The sequence below is a fragment of the Rhinoderma darwinii genome, unplaced genomic scaffold (assembly GCF_050947455.1).
Source record: "Rhinoderma darwinii isolate aRhiDar2 unplaced genomic scaffold, aRhiDar2.hap1 Scaffold_457, whole genome shotgun sequence".
Taxonomy (NCBI): domain Eukaryota; kingdom Metazoa; phylum Chordata; class Amphibia; order Anura; family Rhinodermatidae; genus Rhinoderma; species Rhinoderma darwinii.
In genome coordinates this window covers 164,437-189,999 of record NW_027463980.1, presented here as the reverse complement: position 1 = coordinate 189,999, position 25,563 = coordinate 164,437, and the positions used below count along the sequence as shown (strand labels likewise).

At 47.7% G+C, this 25,563-nt stretch overlaps 17 non-coding genes across 17 annotated transcripts; all 17 read left to right on the top strand.

The window, feature by feature from the left end:
- Positions 1-1,015: 1,015 nt before the first annotated feature.
- LOC142717716 (U2 spliceosomal RNA) lies at positions 1,016-1,206 on the top strand. Its single transcript, XR_012872082.1, has one exon. It is a non-coding gene; the product is annotated as a U2 spliceosomal RNA (small nuclear RNA).
- Positions 1,207-2,486: 1,280 nt separating this feature from the next.
- LOC142717677 (U2 spliceosomal RNA) lies at positions 2,487-2,677 on the top strand. Its single transcript, XR_012872045.1, has one exon. It is a non-coding gene; the product is annotated as a U2 spliceosomal RNA (small nuclear RNA).
- A 1,268-nt stretch (positions 2,678-3,945) lies between these two features.
- Positions 3,946-4,136, top strand: LOC142717676 (U2 spliceosomal RNA). Its single transcript, XR_012872043.1, has one exon. It is a non-coding gene; the product is annotated as a U2 spliceosomal RNA (small nuclear RNA).
- Positions 4,137-5,409: 1,273 nt separating this feature from the next.
- Positions 5,410-5,600, top strand: LOC142717675 (U2 spliceosomal RNA). The gene has a single exon (XR_012872042.1). It is a non-coding gene; the product is annotated as a U2 spliceosomal RNA (small nuclear RNA).
- A 1,296-nt stretch (positions 5,601-6,896) lies between these two features.
- Positions 6,897-7,087, top strand: LOC142717674 (U2 spliceosomal RNA). Its single transcript, XR_012872041.1, has one exon. It is a non-coding gene; the product is annotated as a U2 spliceosomal RNA (small nuclear RNA).
- Positions 7,088-8,383: 1,296 nt separating this feature from the next.
- On the top strand, positions 8,384-8,574 carry LOC142717673 (U2 spliceosomal RNA). Its single transcript, XR_012872040.1, has one exon. It is a non-coding gene; the product is annotated as a U2 spliceosomal RNA (small nuclear RNA).
- A 1,276-nt stretch (positions 8,575-9,850) lies between these two features.
- On the top strand, positions 9,851-10,041 carry LOC142717671 (U2 spliceosomal RNA). Its single transcript, XR_012872039.1, has one exon. It is a non-coding gene; the product is annotated as a U2 spliceosomal RNA (small nuclear RNA).
- A 1,292-nt stretch (positions 10,042-11,333) lies between these two features.
- On the top strand, positions 11,334-11,524 carry LOC142717669 (U2 spliceosomal RNA). Its single transcript, XR_012872037.1, has one exon. It is a non-coding gene; the product is annotated as a U2 spliceosomal RNA (small nuclear RNA).
- Positions 11,525-12,816: 1,292 nt separating this feature from the next.
- On the top strand, positions 12,817-13,007 carry LOC142717715 (U2 spliceosomal RNA). Its single transcript, XR_012872081.1, has one exon. It is a non-coding gene; the product is annotated as a U2 spliceosomal RNA (small nuclear RNA).
- Positions 13,008-14,291: 1,284 nt separating this feature from the next.
- Positions 14,292-14,482, top strand: LOC142717668 (U2 spliceosomal RNA). Its single transcript, XR_012872036.1, has one exon. It is a non-coding gene; the product is annotated as a U2 spliceosomal RNA (small nuclear RNA).
- A 1,292-nt stretch (positions 14,483-15,774) lies between these two features.
- LOC142717729 (U2 spliceosomal RNA) lies at positions 15,775-15,964 on the top strand. Its single transcript, XR_012872094.1, has one exon. It is a non-coding gene; the product is annotated as a U2 spliceosomal RNA (small nuclear RNA).
- A 1,300-nt stretch (positions 15,965-17,264) lies between these two features.
- On the top strand, positions 17,265-17,455 carry LOC142717667 (U2 spliceosomal RNA). The gene has a single exon (XR_012872035.1). It is a non-coding gene; the product is annotated as a U2 spliceosomal RNA (small nuclear RNA).
- A 1,288-nt stretch (positions 17,456-18,743) lies between these two features.
- LOC142717666 (U2 spliceosomal RNA) lies at positions 18,744-18,934 on the top strand. Its single transcript, XR_012872034.1, has one exon. It is a non-coding gene; the product is annotated as a U2 spliceosomal RNA (small nuclear RNA).
- A 1,296-nt stretch (positions 18,935-20,230) lies between these two features.
- On the top strand, positions 20,231-20,421 carry LOC142717665 (U2 spliceosomal RNA). Its single transcript, XR_012872032.1, has one exon. It is a non-coding gene; the product is annotated as a U2 spliceosomal RNA (small nuclear RNA).
- Positions 20,422-21,713: 1,292 nt separating this feature from the next.
- LOC142717664 (U2 spliceosomal RNA) lies at positions 21,714-21,904 on the top strand. The gene has a single exon (XR_012872031.1). It is a non-coding gene; the product is annotated as a U2 spliceosomal RNA (small nuclear RNA).
- A 1,296-nt stretch (positions 21,905-23,200) lies between these two features.
- On the top strand, positions 23,201-23,391 carry LOC142717663 (U2 spliceosomal RNA). The gene has a single exon (XR_012872030.1). It is a non-coding gene; the product is annotated as a U2 spliceosomal RNA (small nuclear RNA).
- Positions 23,392-24,711: 1,320 nt separating this feature from the next.
- LOC142717662 (U2 spliceosomal RNA) lies at positions 24,712-24,902 on the top strand. The gene has a single exon (XR_012872029.1). It is a non-coding gene; the product is annotated as a U2 spliceosomal RNA (small nuclear RNA).
- The last annotated feature ends 661 nt before the right edge of the window (positions 24,903-25,563 follow it).

Below are 25,563 nucleotides of genomic sequence, written 5' to 3'. Positions count from 1 at the left end.
CTGAGCCAGCCACTGATTGATTGATTGATTGATTGATTGATTGATTGATTGATTGATTGATTGATTGATTGATTGATGCAGCACAACAGTCAAATAGTGGAGTGGAGTAGGGGAACAGCAAACAGCCAATAAAGCAGCCCGCCCGCTCGCCTGCCCGCCACAATGGACCTACCTGTGTACACTAGATGGATGTGATGGAATGTACTGTCGTCCCTACATTTCAAGAAGAAGTAAGAATTGCAGTTGCAACAAAGCCTTGCTTGCCTACAAAGAGAGCAGCAATTTGGATTTGTTACTATGTTACCTAGAAGAATAACAAACTGTGCAAGGATGGAGGTTGTAGGAGCAAGGAGAAGTTGTCTGTAAAGTTGGTGGATGCCTATTTTCCATTTTGCAGTCCCTTGTCTCCCTCTTGTGGCCTCCTGGAGGCAACTAGCTGTGCAAAAAAAAGACAGCCTGGCGGCCGGCTGTTGCAGTGTTGCCCTCTCAGGCAACACTGAGTGACTGACTGAGCCTCACCGTCTTATATAAAGTTCAGACGGAACTTTGCACGTGTCATAGTGGAGCCCTCAGGATTCCAGAGCCAGCTTTCTGACATCATAATGGGGCCTCAGAGATAAAAGCCTGGGCCCAGGCAGTGTTGGTCAGTGCTGCTCAGCAGGCAGCACTGGACTGGACTGGATTACAGCTGATACAAGGTGAGAAGGAACAAGGGGTGGCTGTGGGCATGCACTTGCTGCCGCTGCCAGTGTTTATCTGCATGGCAGCAGGGCATTTGGGCGTTGCCAGGAAGGCGTTTTTATGTAGATTCCTCCTCTTTCAGCACTGCATTGTGGTGCAAGCAAAAGAAGCAAATCCTGTCTGGCTTCCTCTCCGGCCTTTATTCACCTCCCGTGTAGCTGTGAGTGTGTGAGCCTGCAGGGCCCCATGGAATTGCCTAGAAGTAGGCTGAATCGCTGCAAGGGCTGAACAGCAGTATCGGGCAGGCTCGGGCAACGCGCGGCCCGTTCGGGTTATCGCTTCTCGGCCTTTTGGCTAAGATCAAGTGTAGTATCTGTTCTTATCAGTTTAATATCTGATACGTCCCCTATCTGGGGACCATATATTAAATGGATTTTTAGAACAGGGAGATGGAAGTAGAGCTTGCTCTGTCCACTCCACGCATTGACCTGGTATTGCAGTATTTCCAGGACCGGTGCACCCTTTCCTTATGTGTTGACTAAAAGCAGATTCCAAAAGTGTTTTTTGTCTTTGCTATTGTTTCTGTCTTTCTGAAGGGATCTCCCCTTTTAATCCCATTATTTCAACACCTGTTGGACAATGCATGAGTGATAATGAGCTCATTGATTAAATGCAATTAATGAATAGATTGCCACCTCTTGTTGTGTGTCGTCTGTGTTTCTGTGTTTCCGGCATTTCACATTGGAACACCTCATTCACCTTCCTTGTCTTCTCTCCGCCCTCCCTTTTAGGTAAGTTAAAGAGCTGCACCTGAGCCAGCCACTGATTGATTGATTGATTGATTGATTGATTGATTGATTGATTGATGCAGCACAACAGTCAAATAGTGGAGTGGAGTAGGGGAACAGCAAACAGCCAATAAAGCAGCCCGCCCGCTCGCCTGCCCGCCACAATGGACCTACCTGTGTACACTAGATGGATGTGATGGAATGTACTGTCGTCCCTACATTTCAAGAAGAAGTAAGAATTGCAGTTGCAACAAAGCCTTGCTTGCCTACAAAGAGAGCAGCAATTTGGATTTGTTACTATGTTACCTAGAAGAATAACAAACTGTGCAAGGATAGAGGTTGTAGGAGCAAGGAGAAGTTGTCTGTAAAGTTGGTGGATGCCTATTTTCCATTTTGCAGTCCCTTGTCTCCCTCTTGTGGCCTCCTGGAGGCAACTAGCTGTGCAAAAAAAAGACAGCCTGGCGGCCGGCTGTTGCAGTGTTGCCCTCTCAGGCAACACTGAGTGACTGACTGAGCCTCACCGTCTTATATAAAGTTCAGACGGAACTTTGCACGTGTCATAGTGGAGCCCTCAGGATTCCAGAGCCAGCTTTCTGACATCATAATGGGGCCTCAGAGATAAAAGCCTGGGCCCAGGCAGTGTTGGTCAGTGCTGCTCAGCAGGCAGCACTGGACTGGACTGGATTACAGCTGATACAAGGTGTGAAGGAACAAGGGGTGGCTGTGGGCATGCACTTGCTGCCGCTGCCAGTGTTTATCTGCATGGCAGCAGGGCATTTGGGCGTTGCCAGGAAGGCGTTTTTATGTAGATTCCTCCTCTTTCAGCACTGCATTGTGGTGCAAGCAAAAGAAGCAAATCCTGTCTGGCTTCCTCTCCGGCCTTTATTCACCTCCCGTGTAGCTGTGAGTGTGTGAGCCTGCAGGGCCCCATGGAATTGCCTAGAAGTAGGCTGAATCGCTGCAAGGGCTGAACAGCAGTATCGGGCAGGCTCGGGCAACGCGCGGCCCGTTCGGGTTATCGCTTCTCGGCCTTTTGGCTAAGATCAAGTGTAGTATCTGTTCTTATCAGTTTAATATCTGATACGTCCCCTATCTGGGGACCATATATTAAATGGATTTTTAGAACAGGGAGATGGAAATAGAGCTTGCTCTGTCCACTCCACGCATTGACCTGGTATTGCAGTATTTCCAGGACCGGTGCACCCTTTCCTTATGTGTTGACTAAAAGCAGATTCCAAAAGTGTTTTTTGTCTTTACTATTGTTTCTGTCTTTCTGAAGGGATCTCCCCTTTTAATCCCATTATTTCAACACCTGTTGGACAATGCATGAGTGATAATGAGCTCATTGATTAAATGCAATTAATGAATAGATTGCCACCTCTTGTTGTGTGTCGTCTGTGTTTCTGTGTTTCCGGCATTTCACATTGGAACACCTCATTCACCTTCCTTGTCTTCTCTCCGCCCTCCCTTTTAGGTAAGTTAAAGAGCTGCACCTGAGCCAGCCACTGATTGATTGATTGATTGATTGATTGATTGATGCAGCACAACAGTCAAATAGTGGAGTGGAGTAGGGGAACAGCAAACAGCCAATAAAGCAGCCCGCCTGCTCGCCTGCCCGCCACAATGGACCTACCTGTGTACACTAGATGGATGTGATGGAATGTACTGTCGTCCCTACATTTCAAGAAGAAGTAAGAATTGCAGTTGCAACAAAGCCTTGCTTGCCTACAAAGAGAGCAGCAATTTGGATTTGTTACTATGTTACCTAGAAGAATAACAAACTGTGCAAGGATGGAGGTTGTAGGAGCAAGGAGAAGTTGTCTGTAAAGTTGGTGGATGCCTATTTTCCATTTTGCAGTCCCTTGTCTCCCTCTTGTGGCCTCCTGGAGGCAACTAGCTGTGCAAAAAAAAGACAGCCTGGCGGCCGGCTGTTGCAGTGTTGCCCTCTCAGGCAACACTGAGTGACTGACTGAGCCTCACCGTCTTATATAAAGTTCAGACGGAACTTTGCACGTGTCATAGTGGAGCCCTCAGGATTCCAGAGCCAGCTTTCTGACATCATAATGGGGCCTCAGAGATAAAAGCCTGGGCCCAGGCAGTGTTGGTCAGTGCTGCTCAGCAGGCAGCACTGGACTGGACTGGATTACAGCTGATACAAGGTGTGAAGGAACAAGGGGTGGCTGTGGGCATGCACTTGCTGCCGCTGCCAGTGTTTATCTGCATGGCAGCAGGGCATTTGGGCGTTGCCAGGAAGGCGTTTTTATGTAGATTCCTCCTCTTTCAGCACTGCATTGTGGTGCAAGCAAAAGAAGCAAATCCTGTCTGGCTTCCTCTCCGGCCTTTATTCACCTCCCGTGTAGCTGTGAGTGTGTGAGCCTGCAGGGCCCCATGGAATTGCCTAGAAGTAGGCTGAATCGCTGCAAGGGCTGAACAGCAGTATCGGGCAGGCTCGGGCAACGCGCGGCCCGTTCGGGTTATCGCTTCTCGGCCTTTTGGCTAAGATCAAGTGTAGTATCTGTTCTTATCAGTTTAATATCTGATACGTCCCCTATCTGGGGACCATATATTAAATGGATTTTTAGAACAGGGAGATGGAAATAGAGCTTGCTCTGTCCACTCCACGCATTGACCTGGTATTGCAGTATTTCCAGGACCGGTGCACCCTTTCCTTATGTGTTGACTAAAAGCAGATTCCAAAAGTGTTTTTTGTCTTTGCTATTGTTTCTGTCTTTCTGAAGGGATCTCCCCTTTTAATCCCATTATTTCAACACCTGTTGGACAATGCATGAGTGATAATGAGCTCATTGATTAAATGCAATTAATGAATAGATTGCCACCTCTTGTTGTGTGTCGTCTGTGTTTCTGTGTTTCCGGCATTTCACATTGGAACACCTCATTCACCTTCCTTGTCTTCTCTCCGCCCTCCCTTTTAGGTAAGTTAAAGAGCTGCACCTGAGCCAGCCACTGATTGATTGATTGATTGATTGATTGATTGATTGATGCAGCACAACAGTCAAATAGTGGAGTGGAGTAGGGGAACAGCAAACAGCCAATAAAGCAGCCCGCCCGCTCGCCTGCCCGCCACAATGGACCTACCTGTGTACACTAGATGGATGTGATGGAATGTACTGTCGTCCCTACATTTCAAGAAGAAGTAAGAATTGCAGTTGCAACAAAGCCTTGCTTGCCTACAAAGAGAGCAGCAATTTGGATTTGTTACTATGTTACCTAGAAGAATAACAAACTGTGCAAGGATGGAGGTTGTAGGAGCAAGGAGAAGTTGTCTGTAAAGTTGGTGGATGCCTATTTTCCATTTTGCAGTCCCTTGTCTCCCTCTTGTGGCCTCCTGGAGGCAACTAGCTGTGCAAAAAAAAAGACAGCCTGGCGGCCGGCTGTTGCAGTGTTGCCCTCTCAGGCAACACTGAGTGACTGACTGAGCCTCACCGTCTTATATAAAGTTCAGACGGAACTTTGCACGTGTCATAGTGGAGCCCTCAGGATTCCAGAGCCAGCTTTCTGACATCATAATGGGGCCTCAGAGATAAAAGCCTGGGCCCAGGCAGTGTTGGTCAGTGCTGCTCAGCAGGCAGCACTGGACTGGACTGGATTACAGCTGATACAAGGTGTGAAGGAACAAGGGGTGGCTGTGGGCATGCACTTGCTGCCGCTGCCAGTGTTTATCTGCATGGCAGCAGGGCATTTGGGCGTTGCCAGGAAGGCGTTTTTATGTAGATTCCTCCTCTTTCAGCACTGCATTGTGGTGCAAGCAAAAGAAGCAAATCCTGTCTGGCTTCCTCTCCGGCCTTTATTCACCTCCCGTGTAGCTGTGAGTGTGTGAGCCTGCAGGGCCCCATGGAATTGCCTAGAAGTAGGCTGAATCGCTGCAAGGGCTGAACAGCAGTATCGGGCAGGCTCGGGCAACGCGCGGCCCGTTCGGGTTATCGCTTCTCGGCCTTTTGGCTAAGATCAAGTGTAGTATCTGTTCTTATCAGTTTAATATCTGATACGTCCCCTATCTGGGGACCATATATTAAATGGATTTTTAGAACAGGGAGATGGAAATAGAGCTTGCTCTGTCCACTCCACGCATTGACCTGGTATTGCAGTATTTCCAGGACCGGTGCACCCTTTCCTTATGTGTTGACTAAAAGCAGATTCCAAAAGTGTTTTTTGTCTTTGCTATTGTTTCTGTCTTTCTGAAGGGATCTCCCCTTTTAATCCCATTATTTCAACACCTGTTGGACAATGCATGAGTGATAATGAGCTCATTGATTAAATGCAATTAATGAATAGATTGCCACCTCTTGTTGTGTGTCGTCTGTGTTTCTGTGTTTCCGGCATTTCACATTGGAACACCTCATTCACCTTCCTTGTCTTCTCTCCGCCCTCCCTTTTAGGTAAGTTAAAGAGCTGCACCTGAGCCAGCCACTGATTGATTGATTGATTGATTGATTGATTGATTGATTGATTGATTGATTGATTGATTGATGCAGCACAACAGTCAAATAGTGGAGTGGAGTAGGGGAACAGCAAACAGCCAATAAAGCAGCCCGCCCGCTCGCCTGCCCGCCACAATGGACCTACCTGTGTACACTAGATGGATGTGATGGAATGTACTGTTGTCCCTACATTTCAAGAAGAAGTAAGAATTGCAGTTGCAACAAAGCCTTGCTTGCCTACAAAGAGAGCAGCAATTTGGATTTGTTACTATGTTACCTAGAAGAATAACAAACTGTGCAAGGATGGAGGTTGTAGGAGCAAGGAGAAGTTGTCTGTAAAGTTGGTGGATGCCTATTTTCCATTTTGCAGTCCCTTGTCTCCCTCTTGTGGCCTCCTGGAGGCAACTAGCTGTGCAAAAAAAAGACAGCCTGGCGGCCGGCTGTTGCAGTGTTGCCCTCTCAGGCAACACTGAGTGACTGACTGAGCCTCACCGTCTTATATAAAGTTCAGACGGAACTTTGCACGTGTCATAGTGGAGCCCTCAGGATTCCAGAGCCAGCTTTCTGACATCATAATGGGGCCTCAGAGATAAAAGCCTGGGCCCAGGCAGTGTTGGTCAGTGCTGCTCAGCAGGCAGCACTGGACTGGACTGGATTACAGCTGATACAAGGTGTGAAGGAACAAGGGGTGGCTGTGGGCATGCACTTGCTGCCGCTGCCAGTGTTTATCTGCATGGCAGCAGGGCATTTGGGCGTTGCCAGGAAGGCGTTTTTATGTAGATTCCTCCTCTTTCAGCACTGCATTGTGGTGCAAGCAAAAGAAGCAAATCCTGTCTGGCTTCCTCTCCGGCCTTTATTCACCTCCCGTGTAGCTGTGAGTGTGTGAGCCTGCAGGGCCCCATGGAATTGCCTAGAAGTAGGCTGAATCGCTGCAAGGGCTGAACAGCAGTATCGGGCAGGCTCGGGCAACGCGCGGCCCGTTCGGGTTATCGCTTCTCGGCCTTTTGGCTAAGATCAAGTGTAGTATCTGTTCTTATCAGTTTAATATCTGATACGTCCCCTATCTGGGGACCATATATTAAATGGATTTTTAGAACAGGGAGATGGAAATAGAGCTTGCTCTGTCCACTCCACGCATTGACCTGGTATTGCAGTATTTCCAGGACCGGTGCACCCTTTCCTTATGTGTTGACTAAAAGCAGATTCCAAAAGTGTTTTTTGTCTTTGCTATTGTTTCTGTCTTTCTGAAGGGATCTCCCCTTTTAATCCCATTATTTCAACACCTGTTGGACAATGCATGAGTGATAATGAGCTCATTGATTAAATGCAATTAATGAATAGATTGCCACCTCTTGTTGTGTGTCGTCTGTGTTTCTGTGTTTCCGGCATTTCACATTGGAACACCTCATTCACCTTCCTTGTCTTCTCTCCGCCCTCCCTTTTAGGTAAGTTAAAGAGCTGCACCTGAGCCAGCCACTGATTGATTGATTGATTGATTGATTGATTGATTGATTGATTGATTGATTGATTGATTGATGCAGCACAACAGTCAAATAGTGGAGTGGAGTAGGGGAACAGCAAACAGCCAATAAAGCAGCCCGCCCGCTCGCCTGCCCGCCACAATGGACCTACCTGTGTACACTAGATGGATGTGATGGAATGTACTGTCGTCCCTACATTTCAAGAAGAAGTAAGAATTGCAGTTGCAACAAAGCCTTGCTTGCCTACAAAGAGAGCAGCAATTTGGATTTGTTACTATGTTACCTAGAAGAATAACAAACTGTGCAAGGATGGAGGTTGTAGGAGCAAGGAGAAGTTGTCTGTAAAGTTGGTGGATGCCTATTTTCCATTTTGCAGTCCCTTGTCTCCCTCTTGTGGCCTCCTGGAGGCAACTAGCTGTGCAAAAAAAAGACAGCCTGGCGGCCGGCTGTTGCAGTGTTGCCCTCTCAGGCAACACTGAGTGACTGACTGAGCCTCACCGTCTTATATAAAGTTCAGACGGAACTTTGCACGTGTCATAGTGGAGCCCTCAGGATTCCAGAGCCAGCTTTCTGACATCATAATGGGGCCTCAGAGATAAAAGCCTGGGCCCAGGCAGTGTTGGTCAGTGCTGCTCAGCAGGCAGCACTGGACTGGACTGGATTACAGCTGATACAAGGTGTGAAGGAACAAGGGGTGGCTGTGGGCATGCACTTGCTGCCGCTGCCAGTGTTTATCTGCATGGCAGCAGGGCATTTGGGCGTTGCCAGGAAGGCGTTTTTATGTAGATTCCTCCTCTTTCAGCACTGCATTGTGGTGCAAGCAAAAGAAGCAAATCCTGTCTGGCTTCCTCTCCGGCCTTTATTCACCTCCCGTGTAGCTGTGAGTGTGTGAGCCTGCAGGGCCCCATGGAATTGCCTAGAAGTAGGCTGAATCGCTGCAAGGGCTGAACAGCAGTATCGGGCAGGCTCGGGCAACGCGCGGCCCGTTCGGGTTATCGCTTCTCGGCCTTTTGGCTAAGATCAAGTGTAGTATCTGTTCTTATCAGTTTAATATCTGATACGTCCCCTATCTGGGGACCATATATTAAATGGATTTTTAGAACAGGGAGATGGAAATAGAGCTTGCTCTGTCCACTCCACGCATTGACCTGGTATTGCAGTATTTCCAGGACCGGTGCACCCTTTCCTTATGTGTTGACTAAAAGCAGATTCCAAAAGTGTTTTTTGTCTTTGCTATTGTTTCTGTCTTTCTGAAGGGATCTCCCCTTTTAATCCCATTATTTCAACACCTGTTGGACAATGCATGAGTGATAATGAGCTCATTGATTAAATGCAATTAATGAATAGATTGCCACCTCTTGTTGTGTGTCGTCTGTGTTTCTGTGTTTCCGGCATTTCACATTGGAACACCTCATTCACCTTCCTTGTCTTCTCTCCGCCCTCCCTTTTAGGTAAGTTAAAGAGCTGCACCTGAGCCAGCCACTGATTGATTGATTGATTGATTGATTGATTGATTGATTGATGCAGCACAACAGTCAAATAGTGGAGTGGAGTAGGGGAACAGCAAACAGCCAATAAAGCAGCCCGCCCGCTCGCCTGCCCGCCACAATGGACCTACCTGTGTACACTAGATGGATGTGATGGAATGTACTGTCGTCCCTACATTTCAAGAAGAAGTAAGAATTGCAGTTGCAACAAAGCCTTGCTTGCCTACAAAGAGAGCAGCAATTTGGATTTGTTACTATGTTACCTAGAAGAATAACAAACTGTGCAAGGATGGAGGTTGTAGGAGCAAGGAGAAGTTGTCTGTAAAGTTGGTGGATGCCTATTTTCCATTTTGCAGTCCCTTGTCTCCCTCTTGTGGCCTCCTGGAGGCAACTAGCTGTGCAAAAAAAAGACAGCCTGGCGGCCGGCTGTTGCAGTGTTGCCCTCTCAGGCAACACTGAGTGACTGACTGAGCCTCACCGTCTTATATAAAGTTCAGACGGAACTTTGCACGTGTCATAGTGGAGCCCTCAGGATTCCAGAGCCAGCTTTCTGACATCATAATGGGGCCTCAGAGATAAAAGCCTGGGCCCAGGCAGTGTTGGTCAGTGCTGCTCAGCAGGCAGCACTGGACTGGACTGGATTACAGCTGATACAAGGTGTGAAGGAACAAGGGGTGGCTGTGGGCATGCACTTGCTGCCGCTGCCAGTGTTTATCTGCATGGCAGCAGGGCATTTGGGCGTTGCCAGGAAGGCGTTTTTATGTAGATTCCTCCTCTTTCAGCACTGCATTGTGGTGCAAGCAAAAGAAGCAAATCCTGTCTGGCTTCCTCTCCGGCCTTTATTCACCTCCCGTGTAGCTGTGAGTGTGTGAGCCTGCAGGGCCCCATGGAATTGCCTAGAAGTAGGCTGAATCGCTGCAAGGGCTGAACAGCAGTATCGGGCAGGCTCGGGCAACGCGCGGCCCGTTCGGGTTATCGCTTCTCGGCCTTTTGGCTAAGATCAAGTGTAGTATCTGTTCTTATCAGTTTAATATCTGATACGTCCCCTATCTGGGGACCATATATTAAATGGATTTTTAGAACAGGGAGATGGAAATAGAGCTTGCTCTGTCCACTCCACGCATTGACCTGGTATTGCAGTATTTCCAGGACCGGTGCACCCTTTCCTTATGTGTTGACTAAAAGCAGATTCCAAAAGTGTTTTTTGTCTTTGCTATTGTTTCTGTCTTTCTGAAGGGATCTCCCCTTTTAATCCCATTATTTCAACACCTGTTGGACAATGCATGAGTGATAATGAGCTCATTGATTAAATGCAATTAATGAATAGATTGCCACCTCTTGTTGTGTGTCGTCTGTGTTTCTGTGTTTCCGGCATTTCACATTGGAACACCTCATTCACCTTCCTTGTCTTCTCTCCGCCCTCCCTTTTAGGTAAGTTAAAGAGCTGCACCTGAGCCAGCCACTGATTGATTGATTGATTGATTGATTGATTGATTGATTGATTGATTGATTGATTGATGCAGCACAACAGTCAAATAGTGGAGTGGAGTAGGGGAACAGCAAACAGCCAATAAAGCAGCCCGCCCGCTCGCCTGCCCGCCACAATGGACCTACCTGTGTACACTAGATGGATGTGATGGAATGTACTGTCGTCCCTACATTTCAAGAAGAAGTAAGAATTGCAGTTGCAACAAAGCCTTGCTTGCCTACAAAGAGAGCAGCAATTTGGATTTGTTACTATGTTACCTAGAAGAATAACAAACTGTGCAAGGATGGAGGTTGTAGGAGCAAGGAGAAGTTGTCTGTAAAGTTGGTGGATGCCTATTTTCCATTTTGCAGTCCCTTGTCTCCCTCTTGTGGCCTCCTGGAGGCAACTAGCTGTGCAAAAAAAAGACAGCCTGGCGGCCGGCTGTTGCAGTGTTGCCCTCTCAGGCAACACTGAGTGACTGACTGAGCCTCACCGTCTTATATAAAGTTCAGACGGAACTTTGCACGTGTCATAGTGGAGCCCTCAGGATTCCAGAGCCAGCTTTCTGACATCATAATGGGGCCTCAGAGATAAAAGCCTGGGCCCAGGCAGTGTTGGTCAGTGCTGCTCAGCAGGCAGCACTGGACTGGACTGGATTACAGCTGATACAAGGTGTGAAGGAACAAGGGGTGGCTGTGGGCATGCACTTGCTGCCGCTGCCAGTGTTTATCTGCATGGCAGCAGGGCATTTGGGCGTTGCCAGGAAGGCGTTTTTATGTAGATTCCTCCTCTTTCAGCACTGCATTGTGGTGCAAGCAAAAGAAGCAAATCCTGTCTGGCTTCCTCTCCGGCCTTTATTCACCTCCCGTGTAGCTGTGAGTGTGTGAGCCTGCAGGGCCCCATGGAATTGCCTAGAAGTAGGCTGAATCGCTGCAAGGGCTGAACAGCAGTATCGGGCAGGCTCGGGCAACGCGCGGCCCGTTCGGGTTATCGCTTCTCGGCCTTTTGGCTAAGATCAAGTGTAGTATCTGTTCTTATCAGTTTAATATCTGATACGTCCCCTATCTGGGGACCATATATTAAATGGATTTTTAGAACAGGGAGATGGAAATAGAGCTTGCTCTGTCCACTCCACGCATTGACCTGGTATTGCAGTATTTCCAGGACCGGTGCACCCTTTCCTTATGTGTTGACTAAAAGCAGATTCCAAAAGTGTTTTTTGTCTTTGCTATTGTTTCTGTCTTTCTGAAGGGATCTCCCCTTTTAATCCCATTATTTCAACACCTGTTGGACAATGCATGAGTGATAATGAGCTCATTGATTAAATGCAATTAATGAATAGATTGCCACCTCTTGTTGTGTGTCGTCTGTGTTTCTGTGTTTCCGGCATTTCACATTGGAACACCTCATTCACCTTCCTTGTCTTCTCTCCGCCCTCCCTTTTAGGTAAGTTAAAGAGCTGCACCTGAGCCAGCCACTGATTGATTGATTGATTGATTGATTGATTGATTGATTGATTGATTGATTGATTGATGCAGCACAACAGTCAAATAGTGGAGTGGAGTAGGGGAACAGCAAACAGCCAATAAAGCAGCCCGCCCGCTCGCCTGCCCGCCACAATGGACCTACCTGTGTACACTAGATGGATGTGATGGAATGTACTGTCGTCCCTACATTTCAAGAAGAAGTAAGAATTGCAGTTGCAACAAAGCCTTGCTTGCCTACAAAGAGAGCAGCAATTTGGATTTGTTACTATGTTACCTAGAAGAATAACAAACTGTGCAAGGATGGAGGTTGTAGGAGCAAGGAGAAGTTGTCTGTAAAGTTGGTGGATGCCTATTTTCCATTTTGCAGTCCCTTGTCTCCCTCTTGTGGCCTCCTGGAGGCAACTAGCTGTGCAAAAAAAAGACAGCCTGGCGGCCGGCTGTTGCAGTGTTGCCCTCTCAGGCAACACTGAGTGACTGACTGAGCCTCACCGTCTTATATAAAGTTCAGACGGAACTTTGCACGTGTCATAGTGGAGCCCTCAGGATTCCAGAGCCAGCTTTCTGACATCATAATGGGGCCTCAGAGATAAAAGCCTGGGCCCAGGCAGTGTTGGTCAGTGCTGCTCAGCAGGCAGCACTGGACTGGACTGGATTACAGCTGATACAAGGTGAGAAGGAACAAGGGGTGGCTGTGGGCATGCACTTGCTGCCGCTGCCAGTGTTTATCTGCATGGCAGCAGGGCATTTGGGCGTTGCCAGGAAGGCGTTTTTATGTAGATTCCTCCTCTTTCAGCACTGCATTGTGGTGCAAGCAAAAGAAGCAAATCCTGTCTGGCTTCCTCTCCGGCCTTTATTCACCTCCCGTGTAGCTGTGAGTGTGTGAGCCTGCAGGGCCCCATGGAATTGCCTAGAAGTAGGCTGAATCGCTGCAAGGGCTGAACAGCAGTATCGGGCAGGCTCGGGCAACGCGCGGCCCGTTCGGGTTATCGCTTCTCGGCCTTTTGGCTAAGATCAAGTGTAGTATCTGTTCTTATCAGTTTAATATCTGATACGTCCCCTATCTGGGGACCATATATTAAATGGATTTTTAGAACAGGGAGATGGAAGTAGAGCTTGCTCTGTCCACTCCACGCATTGACCTGGTATTGCAGTATTTCCAGGACCGGTGCACCCTTTCCTTATGTGTTGACTAAAAGCAGATTCCAAAAGTGTTTTTTGTCTTTGCTATTGTTTCTGTCTTTCTGAAGGGATCTCCCCTTTTAATCCCATTATTTCAACACCTGTTGGACAATGCATGAGTGATAATGAGCTCATTGATTAAATGCAATTAATGAATAGATTGCCACCTCTTGTTGTGTGTCGTCTGTGTTTCTGTGTTTCCGGCATTTCACATTGGAACACCTCATTCACCTTCCTTGTCTTCTCTCCGCCCTCCCTTTTAGGTAAGTTAAAGAGCTGCACCTGAGCCAGCCACTGATTGATTGATTGATTGATTGATTGATTGATTGATTGATTGATTGATGCAGCACAACAGTCAAATAGTGGAGTGGAGTAGGGGAACAGCAAACAGCCAATAAAGCAGCCCGCCCGCTCGCCTGCCCGCCACAATGGACCTACCTGTGTACACTAGATGGATGTGATGGAATGTACTGTCGTCCCTACATTTCAAGAAGAAGTAAGAATTGCAGTTGCAACAAAGCCTTGCTTGCCTACAAAGAGAGCAGCAATTTGGATTTGTTACTATGTTACCTAGAAGAATAACAAACTGTGCAAGGATAGAGGTTGTAGGAGCAAGGAGAAGTTGTCTGTAAAGTTGGTGGATGCCTATTTTCCATTTTGCAGTCCCTTGTCTCCCTCTTGTGGCCTCCTGGAGGCAACTAGCTGTGCAAAAAAAAGACAGCCTGGCGGCCGGCTGTTGCAGTGTTGCCCTCTCAGGCAACACTGAGTGACTGACTGAGCCTCACCGTCTTATATAAAGTTCAGACGGAACTTTGCACGTGTCATAGTGGAGCCCTCAGGATTCCAGAGCCAGCTTTCTGACATCATAATGGGGCCTCAGAGATAAAAGCCTGGGCCCAGGCAGTGTTGGTCAGTGCTGCTCAGCAGGCAGCACTGGACTGGACTGGATTACAGCTGATACAAGGTGTGAAGGAACAAGGGGTGGCTGTGGGCATGCACTTGCTGCCGCTGCCAGTGTTTATCTGCATGGCAGCAGGGCATTTGGGCGTTGCCAGGAAGGCGTTTTTATGTAGATTCCTCCTCTTTCAGCACTGCATTGTGGTGCAAGCAAAAGAAGCAAATCCTGTCTGGCTTCCTCTCCGGCCTTTATTCACCTCCCGTGTAGCTGTGAGTGTGTGAGCCTGCAGGGCCCCATGGAATTGCCTAGAAGTAGGCTGAATCGCTGCAAGGGCTGAACAGCAGTATCGGGCAGGCTCGGGCAACGCGCGGCCCGTTCGGGTTATCGCTTCTCGGCCTTTTGGCTAAGATCAAGTGTAGTATCTGTTCTTATCAGTTTAATATCTGATACGTCCCCTATCTGGGGACCATATATTAAATGGATTTTTAGAACAGGGAGATGGAAATAGAGCTTGCTCTGTCCACTCCACGCATTGACCTGGTATTGCAGTATTTCCAGGACCGGTGCACCCTTTCCTTATGTGTTGACTAAAAGCAGATTCCAAAAGTGTTTTTTGTCTTTGCTATTGTTTCTGTCTTTCTGAAGGGATCTCCCCTTTTAATCCCATTATTTCAACACCTGTTGGACAATGCATGAGTGATAATGAGCTCATTGATTAAATGCAATTAATGAATAGATTGCCACCTCTTGTTGTGTGTCGTCTGTGTTTCTGTGTTTCCGGCATTTCACATTGGAACACCTCATTCACCTTCCTTGTCTTCTCTCCGCCCTCCCTTTTAGGTAAGTTAAAGAGCTGCACCTGAGCCAGCCACTGATTGATTGATTGATTGATTGATTGATTGATTGATTGATTGATTGATTGATTGATGCAGCACAACAGTCAAATAGTGGAGTGGAGTAGGGGAACAGCAAACAGCCAATAAAGCAGCCCGCCCGCTCGCCTGCCCGCCACAATGGACCTACCTGTGTACACTAGATGGATGTGATGGAATGTACTGTCGTCCCTACATTTCAAGAAGAAGTAAGAATTGCAGTTGCAACAAAGCCTTGCTTGCCTACAAAGAGAGCAGCAATTTGGATTTGTTACTATGTTACCTAGAAGAATAACAAACTGTGCAAGGATGGAGGTTGTAGGAGCAAGGAGAAGTTGTCTGTAAAGTTGGTGGATGCCTATTTTCCATTTTGCAGTCCCTTGTCTCCCTCTTGTGGCCTCCTGGAGGCAACTAGCTGTGCAAAAAAAAGACAGCCTGGCGGCCGGCTGTTGCAGTGTTGCCCTCTCAGGCAACACTGAGTGACTGACTGAGCCTCACCGTCTTATATAAAGTTCAGACGGAACTTTGCACGTGTCATAGTGGAGCCCTCAGGATTCCAGAGCCAGCTTTCTGACATCATAATGGGGCCTCAGAGATAAAAGCCTGGGCCCAGGCAGTGTTGGTCAGTGCTGCTCAGCAGGCAGCACTGGACTGGACTGGATTACAGCTGATACAAGGTGTGAAGGAACAAGGGGTGGCTGTGGGCATGCACTTGCTGCCGCTGCCAGTGTTTATCTGCATGGCAGCAGGGCATTTGGGCGTTGCCAGGAAGGCGTTTTTATGTAGATTCCTCCTCTTTCAGCACTGCATTGTGGTGCAAGCAAAAGAAGCAAATCCTGTCTGGCTTCCTCTCCGGCCTTTATTCACCTCCCGTGTAGCTGTGAGTGTGTGAGCCTGCAGGGCCCCATGGAATTGCCTAGAAGTAGGCTGAATCGCTGCAAGGGCTGAACAGCAGTATCGGGCAGGCTCGGGCAACGCGCGGCCCGTTCGGGTTATCGCTTCTCGGCCTTTTGGCTAAGATCAAGTGTAGTATCTGTTCTTATCAGTTTAATATCTGATCGTCCCCTATCTGGGGACCATATATTAAATGGATTTTTAGAACAGGGAGATGGAAATAGAGCTTGCTCTGTCCACTCCACGCATTGACCTGGTATTGCAGTATTTCCAGGACCGGTGCACCCTTTCCTTATGTGTTGACTAAAAGCAGATTCCAAAAGTGTTTTTTGTCTTTGCTATTGTTTCTGTCTTTCTGAAGGGATCTCCCCTTTTAATCCCATTATTTCAACACCTGTTGGACAATGCATGAGTGATAATGAGCTCATTGATTAAATGCAATTAATGAATAGATTGCCACCTCTTGTTGTGTGTCGTCTGTGTTTCTGTGTTTCCGGCATTTCACATTGGAACACCTCATTCACCTTCCTTGTCTTCTCTCCGCCCTCCCTTTTAGGTAAGTTAAAGAGCTGCACCTGAGCCAGCCACTGATTGATTGATTGATTGATTGATTGATTGATTGATTGATTGATTGATTGATTGATTGATTGATGCAGCACAACAGTCAAATAGTGGAGTGGAGTAGGGGAACAGCAAACAGCCAATAAAGCAGCCCGCCCGCTCGCCTGCCCGCCACAATGGACCTACCTGTGTACACTAGATGGATGTGATGGAATGTACTGTCGTCCCTACATTTCAAGAAGAAGTAAGAATTGCAGTTGCAACAAAGCCTTGCTTGCCTACAAAGAGAGCAGCAACTTGGATTTGTTACTATGTTACCTAGAAGAATAACAAACTGTGCAAGGATGGAGGTTGTAGGAGCAAGGAGAAGTTGTCTGTAAAGTTGGTGGATGCCTATTTTCCATTTTGCAGTCCCTTGTCTCCCTCTTGTGGCCTCCTGGAGGCAACTAGCTGTGCAAAAAAAAGACAGCCTGGCGGCCGGCTGTTGCAGTGTTGCCCTCTCAGGCAACACTGAGTGACTGACTGAGCCTCACCGTCTTATATAAAGTTCAGACGGAACTTTGCACGTGTCATAGTGGAGCCCTCAGGATTCCAGAGCCAGCTTTCTGACATCATAATGGGGCCTCAGAGATAAAAGCCTGGGCCCAGGCAGTGTTGGTCAGTGCTGCTCAGCAGGCAGCACTGGACTGGACTGGATTACAGCTGATACAAGGTGTGAAGGAACAAGGGGTGGCTGTGGGCATGCACTTGCTGCCGCTGCCAGTGTTTATCTGCATGGCAGCAGGGCATTTGGGCGTTGCCAGGAAGGCGTTTTTATGTAGATTCCTCCTCTTTCAGCACTGCATTGTGGTGCAAGCAAAAGAAGCAAATCCTGTCTGGCTTCCTCTCCGGCCTTTATTCACCTCCCGTGTAGCTGTGAGTGTGTGAGCCTGCAGGGCCCCATGGAATTGCCTAGAAGTAGGCTGAATCGCTGCAAGGGCTGAACAGCAGTATCGGGCAGGCTCGGGCAACGCGCGGCCCGTTCGGATTATCGCTTCTCGGCCTTTTGGCTAAGATCAAGTGTAGTATCTGTTCTTATCAGTTTAATATCTGATACGTCCCCTATCTGGGGACCATATATTAAATGGATTTTTAGAACAGGGAGATGGAAATAGAGCTTGCTCTGTCCACTCCACGCATTGACCTGGTATTGCAGTATTTCCAGGACCGGTGCACCCTTTCCTTATGTGTTGACTAAAAGCAGATTCCAAAAGTGTTTTTTGTCTTTGCTATTGTTTCTGTCTTTCTGAAGGGATCTCCCCTTTTAATCCCATTATTTCAACACCTGTTGGACAATGCATGAGTGATAATGAGCTCATTGATTAAATGCAATTAATGAATAGATTGCCACCTCTTGTTGTGTGTCGTCTGTGTTTCTGTGTTTCCGGCATTTCACATTGTGACACCTCATTCACCTTCCTTGTCTTCTCTCCGCCCTCCCTTTTAGGTAAGTTAAAGAGCTGCACCTGAGCCAGCCACTGATTGATTGATTGATTGATTGATTGATTGATTGATTGATTGATTGATTGATGCAGCACAACAGTCAAATAGTGGAGTGGAGTAGGGGAACAGCAAACAGCCAATAAAGCAGCCCGCCCGCTCGCCTGCCCGCCACAATGGACCTACCTGTGTACACTAGATGGATGTGATGGAATGTACTGTCGTCCCTACATTTCAAGAAGAAGTAAGAATTGCAGTTGCAACAAAGCCTTGCTTGCCTACAAAGAGAGCAGCAATTTGGATTTGTTACTATGTTACCTAGAAGAATAACAAACTGTGCAAGGATAGAGGTTGTAGGAGCAAGGAGAAGTTGTCTGTAAAGTTGGTGGATGCCTATTTTCCATTTTGCAGTCCCTTGTCTCCCTCTTGTGGCCTCCTGGAGGCAACTAGCTGTGCAAAAAAAAGACAGCCTGGCGGCCGGCTGTTGCAGTGTTGCCCTCTCAGGCAACACTGAGTGACTGACTGAGCCTCACCGTCTTATATAAAGTTCAGACGGAACTTTGCACGTGTCATAGTGGAGCCCTCAGGATTCCAGAGCCAGCTTTCTGACATCATAATGGGGCCTCAGAGATAAAAGCCTGGGCCCAGGCAGTGTTGGTCAGTGCTGCTCAGCAGGCAGCACTGGACTGGACTGGATTACAGCTGATACAAGGTGTGAAGGAACAAGGGGTGGCTGTGGGCATGCACTTGCTGCCGCTGCCAGTGTTTATCTGCATGGCAGCAGGGCATTTGGGCGTTGCCAGGAAGGCGTTTTTATGTAGATTCCTCCTCTTTCAGCACTGCATTGTGGTGCAAGCAAAAGAAGCAAATCCTGTCTGGCTTCCTCTCCGGCCTTTATTCACCTCCCGTGTAGCTGTGAGTGTGTGAGCCTGCAGGGCCCCATGGAATTGCCTAGAAGTAGGCTGAATCGCTGCAAGGGCTGAACAGCAGTATCGGGCAGGCTCGGGCAACGCGCGGCCCGTTCGGGTTATCGCTTCTCGGCCTTTTGGCTAAGATCAAGTGTAGTATCTGTTCTTATCAGTTTAATATCTGATACGTCCCCTATCTGGGGACCATATATTAAATGGATTTTTAGAACAGGGAGATGGAAATAGAGCTTGCTCTGTCCACTCCACGCATTGACCTGGTATTGCAGTATTTCCAGGACCGGTGCACCCTTTCCTTATGTGTTGACTAAAAGCAGATTCCAAAAGTGTTTTTTGTCTTTGCTATTGTTTCTGTCTTTCTGAAGGGATCTCCCCTTTTAATCCCATTATTTCAACACCTGTTGGACAATGCATGAGTGATAATGAGCTCATTGATTAAATGCAATTAATGAATAGATTGCCACCTCTTGTTGTGTGTCGTCTGTGTTTCTGTGTTTCCGGCATTTCACATTGGAACACCTCATTCACCTTCCTTGTCTTCTCTCCGCCCTCCCTTTTAGGTAAGTTAAAGAGCTGCACCTGAGCCAGCCACTGATTGATTGATTGATTGATTGATTGATTGATTGATTGATTGATTGATTGATTGATTGATGCAGCACAACAGTCAAATAGTGGAGTGGAGTAGGGGAACAGCAAACAGCCAATAAAGCAGCCCGCCCGCTCGCCTGCCCGCCACAATGGACCTACCTGTGTACACTAGATGGATGTGATGGAATGTACTGTCGTCCCTACATTTCAAGAAGAAGTAAGAATTGCAGTTGCAACAAAGCCTTGCTTGCCTACAAAGAGAGCAGCAATTTGGATTTGTTACTATGTTACCTAGAAGAATAACAAACTGTGCAAGGATGGAGGTTGTAGGAGCAAGGAGAAGTTGTCTGTAAAGTTGGTGGATGCCTATTTTCCATTTTGCAGTCCCTTGTCTCCCTCTTGTGGCCTCCTGGAGGCAACTAGCTGTGCAAAAAAAAGACAGCCTGGCGGCCGGCTGTTGCAGTGTTGCCCTCTCAGGCAACACTGAGTGACTGACTGAGCCTCACCGTCTTATATAAAGTTCAGACGGAACTTTGCACGTGTCATAGTGGAGCCCTCAGGATTCCAGAGCCAGCTTTCTGACATCATAATGGGGCCTCAGAGATAAAAGCCTGGGCCCAGGCAGTGTTGGTCAGTGCTGCTCAGCAGGCAGCACTGGACTGGACTGGATTACAGCTGATACAAGGTGTGAAGGAACAAGGGGTGGCTGTGGGCATGCACTTGCTGCCGCTGCCAGTGTTTATCTGCATGGCAGCAGGGCATTTGGGCGTTGCCAGGAAGGCGTTTTTATGTAGATTCCTCCTCTTTCAGCACTGCATTGTGGTGCAAGCAAAAGAAGCAAATCCTGTCTGGCTTCCTCTCCGGCCTTTATTCACCTCCCGTGTAGCTGTGAGTGTGTGAGCCTGCAGGGCCCCATGGAATTGCCTAGAAGTAGGCTGAATCGCTGCAAGGGCTGAACAGCAGTATCGGGCAGGCTCGGGCAACGCGCGGCCCGTTCGGGTTATCGCTTCTCGGCCTTTTGGCTAAGATCAAGTGTAGTATCTGTTCTTATCAGTTTAATATCTGATACGTCCCCTATCTGGGGACCATATATTAAATGGATTTTTAGAACAGGGAGATGGAAATAGAGCTTGCTCTGTCCACTCCACGCATTGACCTGGTATTGCAGTATTTCCAGGACCGGTGCACCCTTTCCTTATGTGTTGACTAAAAGCAGATTCCAAAAGTGTTTTTTGTCTTTGCTATTGTTTCTGTCTTTCTGAAGGGATCTCCCCTTTTAATCCCATTATTTCAACACCTGTTGGACAATGCATGAGTGATAATGAGCTCATTGATTAAATGCAATTAATGAATAGATTGCCACCTCTTGTTGTGTGTCGTCTGTGTTTCTGTGTTTCCGGCATTTCACATTGGAACACCTCATTCACCTTCCTTGTCTTCTCTCCGCCCTCCCTTTTAGGTAAGTTAAAGAGCTGCACCTGAGCCAGCCACTGATTGATTGATTGATTGATTGATTGATTGATTGATTGATTGATTGATTGATTGATGCAGCACAACAGTCAAATAGTGGAGTGGAGTAGGGGAACAGCAAACAGCCAATAAAGCAGCCCGCCCGCTCGCCTGCCCGCCACAATGGACCTACCTGTGTACACTAGATGGATGTGATGGAATGTACTGTCGTCCCTACATTTCAAGAAGAAGTAAGAATTGCAGTTGCAACAAAGCCTTGCTTGCCTACAAAGAGAGCAGCAATTTGGATTTGTTACTATGTTACCTAGAAGAATAACAAACTGTGCAAGGATGGAGGTTGTAGGAGCAAGGAGAAGTTGTCTGTAAAGTTGGTGGATGCCTATTTTCCATTTTGCAGTCCCTTGTCTCCCTCTTGTGGCCTCCTGGAGGCAACTAGCTGTGCAAAAAAAAGACAGCCTGGCGGCCGGCTGTTGCAGTGTTGCCCTCTCAGGCAACACTGAGTGACTGACTGAGCCTCACCGTCTTATATAAAGTTCAGACGGAACTTTGCACGTGTCATAGTGGAGCCCTCAGGATTCCAGAGCCAGCTTTCTGACATCATAATGGGGCCTCAGAGATAAAAGCCTGGGCCCAGGCAGTGTTGGTCAGTGCTGCTCAGCAGGCAGCACTGGACTGGACTGGATTACAGCTGATACAAGGTGTGAAGGAACAAGGGGTGGCTGTGGGCATGCACTTGCTGCCGCTGCCAGTGTTTATCTGCATGGCAGCAGGGCATTTGGGCGTTGCCAGGAAGGCGTTTTTATGTAGATTCCTCCTCTTTCAGCACTGCATTGTGGTGCAAGCAAAAGAAGCAAATCCTGTCTGGCTTCCTCTCCGGCCTTTATTCACCTCCCGTGTAGCTGTGAGTGTGTGAGCCTGCAGGGCCCCATGGAATTGCCTAGAAGTAGGCTGAATCGCTGCAAGGGCTGAACAGCAGTATCGGGCAGGCTCGGGCAACGCGCGGCCCGTTCGGATTATCGCTTCTCGGCCTTTTGGCTAAGATCAAGTGTAGTATCTGTTCTTATCAGTTTAATATCTGATACGTCCCCTATCTGGGGACCATATATTAAATGGATTTTTAGAACAGGGAGATGGAAATAGAGCTTGCTCTGTCCACTCCACGCATTGACCTGGTATTGCAGTATTTCCAGGACCGGTGCACCCTTTCCTTATGTGTTGACTAAAAGCAGATTCCAAAAGTGTTTTTTGTCTTTGCTATTGTTTCTGTCTTTCTGAAGGGATCTCCCCTTTTAATCCCATTATTTCAACACCTGTTGGACAATGCATGAGTGATAATGAGCGCATTGATTAAATGCAATTAATGAATAGATTGCCACCTCTTGTTGTGTGTCGTCTGTGTTTCTGTGTTTCCGGCATTTCACATTGGAACACCTCATTCACCTTCCTTGTCTTCTCTCCGCCCTCCCTTTTAGGTAAGTTAAAGAGCTGCACCTGAGCCAGCCACTGATTGATTGATTGATTGATTGATTGATTGATTGATTGATTGATTGATTGATTGATTGATGCAGCACAACAGTCAAATAGTGGAGTGGAGTAGGGGAACAGCAAACAGCCAATAAAGCAGCCCGCCCGCTCGCCTGCCCGCCACAATGGACCTACCTGTGTACACTAGATGGATGTGATGGAATGTACTGTCGTCCCTACATTTCAAGAAGAAGTAAGAATTGCAGTTGCAACAAAGCCTTGTTTGCCTACAAAGAGAGCAGCAATTTGGATTTGTTACTATGTTACCTAGAAGAATAACAAACTGTGCAAGGATGGAGGTTGTAGGAGCAAGGAGAAGTTGTCTGTAAAGTTGGTGGATGCCTATTTTCCATTTTGCAGTCCCTTGTCTCCCTCTTGTGGCCTCCTGGAGGCAACTAGCTGTGCAAAAAAAAGACAGCCTGGCGGCCGGCTGTTGCAGTGTTGCCCTCTCAGGCAACACTGAGTGACTGACTGAGCCTCACCGTCTTATATAAAGTTCAGACGGAACTTTGCACGTGTCATAGTGGAGCCCTCAGGATTCCAGAGCCAGCTTTCTGACATCATAATGGGGCCTCAGAGATAAAAGCCTGGGCCCAGGCAGTGTTGGTCAGTGCTGCTCAGCAGGCAGCACTGGACTGGACTGGATTACAGCTGATACAAGGTGTGAAGGAACAAGGGGTGGCTGTGGGCATGCACTTGCTGCCGCTGCCAGTGTTTATCTGCATGGCAGCAGGGCATTTGGGCGTTGCCAGGAAGGCGTTTTTATGTAGATTCCTCCTCTTTCAGCACTGCATTGTGGTGCAAGCAAAAGAAGCAAATCCTGTCTGGCTTCCTCTCCGGCCTTTATTCACCTCCCGTGTAGCTGTGAGTGTGTGAGCCTGCAGGGCCCCATGGAATTGCCTAGAAGTAGGCTGAATCGCTGCAAGGGCTGAACAGCAGTATCGGGCAGGCTCGGGCAACGCGCGGCCCGTTCGGGTTATCGCTTCTCGGCCTTTTGGCTAAGATCAAGTGTAGTATCTGTTCTTATCAGTTTAATATCTGATACGTCCCCTATCTGGGGACCATATATTAAATGGATTTTTAGAACAGGGAGATGGAAATAGAGCTTGCTCTGTCCACTCCACGCATTGACCTGGTATTGCAGTATTTCCAGGACCGGTGCACCCTTTCCTTATGTGTTGACTAAAAGCAGATTCCAAAAGTGTTTTTTGTCTTTGCTATTGTTTCTGTCTTTCTGAAGGGATCTCCCCTTTTAATCCCATTATTTCAACACCTGTTGGACAATGCATGAGTGATAATGAGCTCATTGATTAAATGCAATTAATGAATAGATTGCCACCTCTTGTTGTGTGTCGTCTGTGTTTCTGTGTTTCCGGCATTTCACATTGGAACACCTCATTCACCTTCCTTGTCTTCTCTCCGCCCTCCCTTTTAGGTAAGTTAAAGAGCTGCACCTGAGCCAGCCACTGATTGATTGATTGATTGATTGATTGATTGATTGATTGATTGATTGATTGATGCAGCACAACAGTCAAATAGTGGAGGATTGATGCAGCACAACAGTCAAATAGTGGAGTGGAGTAGGGGAACAGCAAACAGCCAATAAAGCAGCCCGCCCGCTCGCCTGCCCGCCACAATGGACCTACCTGTGTACACTAGATGGATGTGATGGAATGTACTGTCGTCCCTACATTTCAAGAAGAAGTAAGAATTGCAGTTGCAACAAAGCCTTGCTTGCCTACAAAGAGAGCAGCAATTTGGATTTGTTACTATGTTACCTAGAAGAATAACAAACTGTGCAAGGATGGAGGTTGTAGGAGCAAGGAGAAGTTGTCTGTAAAGTTGGTGGATGCCTATTTTCCATTTTGCAGTCCCTTGTCTCCCTCTTGTGGCCTCCTGGAGGCAACTAGCTGTGCAAAAAAAAGACAGCCTGGCGGCCGGCTGTTGCAGTGTTGCCCTCTCAGGCAACACTGAGTGACTGACTGAGCCTCACCGTCTTATATAAAGTTCAGACGGAACTTTGCACGTGTCATAGTGGAGCCCTCAGGATTCCAGAGCCAGCTTTCTGACATCATAATGGGGCCTCAGAGATAAAAGCCTGGGCCCAGGCAGTGTTGGTCAGTGCTGCTCAGCAGGCAGCACTGGACTGGACTGGATTACAGCTGATACAAGGTGTGAAGGAACAAGGGGTGGCTGTGGGCATGCACTTGCTGCCGCTGCCAGTGTTTATCTGCATGGCAGCAGGGCATTTGGGCGTTGCCAGGAAGGCGTTTTTATGTAGATTCCTCCTCTTTCAGCACTGCATTGTGGTGCAAGCAAAAGAAGCAAATCCTGTCTGGCTTCCTCTCCGGCCTTTATTCACCTCCCGTGTAGCTGTGAGTGTGTGAGCCTGCAGGGCCCCATGGAATTGCCTAGAAGTAGGCTGAATCGCTGCAAGGGCTGAACAGCAGTATCGGGCAGGCTCGGGCAACGCGCGGCCCGTTCGGGTTATCGCTTCTCGGCCTTTTGGCTAAGATCAAGTGTAGTATCTGTTCTTATCAGTTTAATATCTGATACGTCCCCTATCTGGGGACCATATATTAAATGGATTTTTAGAACAGGGAGATGGAAATAGAGCTTGCTCTGTCCACTCCACGCATTGACCTGGTATTGCAGTATTTCCAGGACCGGTGCACCCTTTCCTTATGTGTTGACTAAAAGCAGATTCCAAAAGTGTTTTTTGTCTTTGCTATTGTTTCTGTCTTTCTGAAGGGATCTCCCCTTTTAATCCCATTATTTCAACACCTGTTGGACAATGCATGAGTGATAATGAGCTCATTGATTAAATGCAATTAATGAATAGATTGCCACCTCTTGTTGTGTGTCGTCTGTGTTTCTGTGTTTCCGGCATTTCACATTGGAACACCTCATTCACCTTCCTTGTCTTCTCTCCGCCCTCCCTTTTAGGTAAGTTAAAGAGCTGCACCTGAGCCAGCCACTTGATTGATTGATTGATTGATTGATTGATTGATTGATTGATTGATTGATTGATTGATTGATGCAGCACAACAGTCAAATAGTGGAGTGGAGTAGGGGAACAGCAAACAGCCAATAAAGCAGCCCGCCCGCTCGCCTGCCCGCCACAATGGACCTACCTGTGTACACTAGATGGATGTGATGGAATGTACTGTCGTCCCTACATTTCAAGAAGAAGTAAGAATTGCAGTTGCAACAAAGCCTTGCTTGCCTACAAAGAGAGCAGCAATTTGGATTTGTTACTATGTTACCTAGAAGAATAACAAACTGTGCAAGGATGGAGGTTGTAGGAGCAAGGAGAAGTTGTCTGTAAAGTTGGTGGATGC